This window comes from Equus przewalskii, chromosome 21 (genome assembly GCF_037783145.1).
Source record: "Equus przewalskii isolate Varuska chromosome 21, EquPr2, whole genome shotgun sequence".
NCBI lineage: Eukaryota > Metazoa > Chordata > Mammalia > Perissodactyla > Equidae > Equus > Equus przewalskii.
The window spans coordinates 27,544,835-27,550,155 of NC_091851.1; positions in this window are offsets into that span (position 1 = coordinate 27,544,835).

Below are 5,321 nucleotides of genomic sequence, written 5' to 3' on the forward strand. Positions count from 1 at the left end.
TTAGGGCATTTAGATTTTCCTGGGAAGGACAGACCCTCTGCGGTGCTGACATGAAATCATCTTCCAGTGGAAATTTTGTTTGATGCCCTCTCTAATGAGGCCAACATTGAAATGTGAGCCTCATCTTTGTAGCAGACTTGCCGGAAGGTCCTAGAGCACAGGAATAGGATCCGGGCACCATGTGTTTATAGACATCTGAGAGTGGAGCCCAGCCCTGAGTTCACACCTTGTAGAAAGCAATAGAAGAGCAGACCTTGAACAATCAAAGTTGCTTATCTGCTGTGAGGCTCCTAGAGGCCCAGAGAAAGAGTCCAGAATGTGTTGAGTCCCCACTACTGTTTGGGCCCTGCTGGCTCTGAAATGAAAGTGTCCCTGGCCTTTCCAGTGCCTAGAAGATGTCCCCACTGCCTGGAAGAAAGAGGCCCCTTGTTTTGGTCCTGCGGATTCATCAGGATCTGCCATGCTTAGCATTCTTGGTTTCACACTGGAGCTGAATCTACAGCAGAGAAGGAGTTGACGGAACACTGCAGAACTGGGCTCGGGCAGGAACCACCCAAGGCCAGGTGCGGCCAAGATCCTGCTCCAAGGACCACCTGCTCGGAACAATGCCTTGGACTCTGGACTCATCACAGTCTCTAGCTGATCCTTGCAGCTGGCATTTCTGCCTCCAGATTCAACCTCTCCGGTGGGGGCTTCTGACCGGTCATGGTTAGGTCCAGCATCCTTGCTCCGGCAGAGACTGAGAAGACAGTGAGTCTTCCCCATCCATCTGCCATAGTGGGAGAAGGGGCTGCCTCTTCCTGCTTCTTGAGAGTTCCACAAATGGAGGTTGGGCAGCCCAACTGACAAACACCAGTTTTTCTCCCACTCTGTGAACAATATTCTCTTCCATTACCTTCAGAAGGGCTCTATCTCCTGGTCCCAATCATTCACTCAACAAACATTCATATATACCTACATGTACCGGGCAGTGTGCTGGGTGCTGGGAGACACGAGTGAACAACAGAAATGGAGATTACATTCTAGTTGGCGAGGTGGGGTGGGTGGGGAGACTGATAATAAATAAGTAAGCAAACAAGATCATTACAGATTGTGATAATGCTATAAAAGAAACGGGCAGGGAGCTAGGATAGAAAGTAAGGGAGGTCTACCTGGAAAGAGAGGTTTTGTTGTCTATACTCCAAAACTTAGTGGCTTCAAATACTCATTTATTTAGCTCATGATTTTCCGGTCAGGAATTTGGGAAAGGCCAGGCTGGGACGGTCATCTCTGCTTCGTGTGCTATCAGCTGAGGGGCTGGAGAATCCACTTCCAACATGGTTTCTTCTTTATCCAAAATTTTGCAGTGAAAATTTTCAAATATATAAAAAATGTTGAAAGAATTGTACAGCAAACACCACACCAACCACCTAGATTCTACACTTAACATCCTACCATCTTTGTTTTATCACACATCTATCCATCTCTCCACCTCTCCAAGATGGCTCCTTCACTCCTGGGTCTGGTGTTTGAGCCTTCTTGGGTTCTCCTCCTTCCATATGGCTTGCACTTCTCACAGCTCAGTGGTCTCAGGCTAGTCATACTCCTTTTGGTGGCTGACTTCCAGGCCATTTAAGTGCCATGACTAAAAGTGACACAGTGTCTCCTCCATAGTGTCGACGAAAATAATCCATAACCAATCTGTAAATGAAAATTTGGGTGAGTTTATTCTGAGCTGAAATCTGAGGACCATGGCCTGGGGCCTTTCTTCCCGAAGGAAGAAAGGGGCACCAAAGAAATGAGGTGTACAGAGTGGTTATATACCCCCAAAGAGGGTGCTTTACATATGATTGAAATGTCCCTCCCACAATAGTCACAAGATTGCCCTGTCAGCACAGCGCTTGATGGACACAGCAGGTAGTGGGTCTGCCATCTTGGTGGGCGTAGCAGGAGGCAAGTCTATTGTCTGGAGCTGGGCGGTCACAGGTGAGCACAGCAATCAGTTTCCAGCCTAAGGAAAGATGCTTAATCCTTAAGGAGACGCCAAAGTTGGGAGGGGGAGGGAGGTTGCACCTTTATCTCAAGGGCCTTTGCTCTTGCCATAGGGAATCTCTAAAGCAGATATACAATGCATGCTCAATGGCCTTGGTCAGTCAGGCCCTTTTGGAAAGACAAGGTCAGGCCGAATTAGGTTTATACCACATGGCTTCCTCATATTCTCCAATATATCCTATTGCTTGCCATTTTTATTTGTCAGTAGTATGCTATTGGTCAAAGCAGTCAGGGGGCAGAAGAGCATGTGGGATGGCAATACTGCTGGAGCCATCTTTAGAAAAAACAATCAGCTAGAAAGGGTGATCAGGGAAGCCCTTTCAGAAAAGGTGGTATTTGGGCTGAGGGATGAGAGCAAAGCTGTCTTGTGAAAAGCCAGGAAAGCAGAGCATTCCAGACAAAGAGATCAACCAAGGCAAAGGCTTGGAGGTGGAGGAGTGAGCCTTGCACCTCTACTTTCTTTTTCCTATGTCCAAATGCAGCCCAACATCTAGGACCCACATGGAACCACCTCCATGTGGTGGGACCTCAGTCCCTGCTGGGCCTTCCCCTCTTCCTAGAGCACTCAGGCCTGGAGTGCTCATCTAGCTTGCAGGGGTTGGCTGACTAGTGCAATGGTTATGCATGCAGTCTCTGTGAGGCCTTGGGGAAGTTGCTTAACTTCTCCAGCCCTAGGTGTCTTCACCTGTAAATGGGCATAATAATACCTACCTTATCAGGTTGCAGGAGGGAGAATGCTGATATATGTAAAGTGCTCTCGGCACCTAGTGAATGCTCAATAAATGGCAGCTATAATTAATAATGTGAAACAGGTTCACCTTGTCATGTGTTAATCTAGTTTAGAAATTTTTTTCAGAGCAGAGAGCATGCTTTTTTAAATTTTACTCTTTCACAGTGCAAGCAGTGTGCCCTGCACAGATATTGTGGATAGAACAGGCAGGCCACAGAGCTCTCCACCATGCCGTGGTGCTAATGGAGCCATGCAGGGCACAGAGATGAGCAAGACTCAGCTGGAGCCCTCCACAAGCTTCCAAAGATGGAGAGAGTAGCTATGCCCACAGCTGCCACACTGGGGACCCTTTACATTTAGATGCAAAGAGTAACAGGTTTCAAAGCACCTGCACATCTGTATTAGTTTGCTAGGGCTGCCAGAACAAAGTACCACAAACCTGGGGGCTTAAACAACAGATATTTATTTATTTTCTCACAGTTCTGGAGGTTAGGAATCTGAAATCAAAGCTGAGGGCTAGGAGGATGAATCTATTCCATGGCTCTCCCCAGCTTCTGGTGGTTTGCTGGCAATCTCTGGCATTCTTTGGCTTGTAATCATCACCCCGATATCCGGCTCCATCATCACATGGCATTCACCCTATGTGTGCATCTGTGTCCAAATTCCCCCCTTTAGTAAGGACATGAGTCGTATGGGATTAAGGCCCACCCTAATGACCTCATTTTAACTTGATTACCTCTGTAAAGACCCGATCTCCACTTAGGATCACATTCTGAGGTACTGGGGGTTAGTTCTCCAACATATCTCTTTTGGGGACATAATTTGACACATAAAACTTCTCTGTCTTCTATGACCCTCCTCATCCACACTCCATGGTGAGCCCCTCCAGGGCAAGTACCAAGTCTTGTTCTAATAGCTGTACCCTTCAGGTCTCAACTTCTGCCCCCTTCTTATGCTCCAAGACTTTCCAACAGCCTTTCCTCCTCCCTCCATGCCCTTTCCTCTCTCTCTTTGCCTGGCAGATTCTTATTCATTCTTCATTTGTTAGTTTAAATGTTACCTCCACAAAAAGGCCTTCCCTTATCATCCTTTCTTGATTGTAGCTACCATGTTATTTATTCTCTCATGGTTTCTCCTTCTTTCTTCCCAACACGTCTCATGATTCCTAAGTATACGTTAATCTGTGTGATTGATTAATGGAGGTGGCAGATATTATCCCCTAGTCTGTAACCACAGTGAAGGTAAGGACCCACCTGCCCTCCATGCCTTCCCAGTTGCATAGCTCATGATCTAGAGTAGAAACTCCATAAATGTTTGTTGAATGAATGACTGAATGATTGAATTGTGCATCTTTGGATCCTCCATCCTACCTCACATAGCATGGATTAGTGGGTGTTGACTGAATATATTATTTCTGTGTGTGTCCCCCAAGAGAGAGTGAGCTCCTTGAGGGTAAGATTAGGTCTCATTCTTTTTTGACTCTCTCACATCCAAGCCCTCCTCCTTGATCTCCTATCTATTAGTTATCTATGCTGCATAACAAATTATTCTGAATCTTAGGAGCTTAGAACCGTAACATTTATTATTTCACAATTTCTGTGGGTCAGGAATTCAAGAGTGACTTTGTTGGGTGTTTCTGGCTCAAAGTCTGTCGTGAAACTATATTCAAGATTCTGGCCAGAGCTGCAGTCATCTGAAGGCTGGACTGGGGCCGCAGGATCCACTCCCGAGAGGGCTTACATGCATTTCAAGCTGGAGGTGGTTGTTGTAGGAGGCTTGTTATTAAACACGTGGATCTCTGCCTAGGGCTGCCTGAGTGTCTCACACATGGCTTCCCCATGGTGATCAAGAGGACAAACAGGAAGAGCAATGTCTTTTATGTCTTAATCTTGGAACTTATCCTCCACGATTTTCACAATATCTTATTGGTTAGATGGTCAGGCCTATACAGTGTGGGAAGGGGCTACCCAAAGGCACGGACACCAGGAGCTGAGAACCATCCAGGTCCGTGGCGCAGGCTCACGACCAAACTCTATCTAAACTAGATCTCCTTTCCCCCTCTACTTGCTCCACCCATACTCATGAAACCCTGCTCTTTGCCCTCCAAACACCGATCACATTATATGATTACATGTTCATTTAATTATTTCAGTCTCACTCCCCCCGCCAGACGGTAAGCTCCATGAGGGCAGAGACCCCAGCTGTCCGGTTCAGCACGATACGCCCAAGAGCGACACAGGCTCAGAGCAGGTACTCGCAGAATGTTCTGAACCAATTCGAATAATTTGCCTCTGTCTGAATTATAAGACTGTGCTTGTTTGTCTCCCTCTGCATTGTACGCTCCTGACAAAGAATGAAGGCTTCTAGAAACGTCTATAAGCGTTTGCGGAAATGGTCTGAGCGATACAGGGGCTTGGAGCCTCGAGAACGTCAGGATCTCGCTTCCCCAAGCCTCTCCGTTCAGCTCAATCACACGCCGGGGACAAAAGCCGGACAAAGCCACGAACAGCCACCCTGGCAACGCGGGCGGAGGCCACCTCGCTGGTGGCTCGGGTACGTC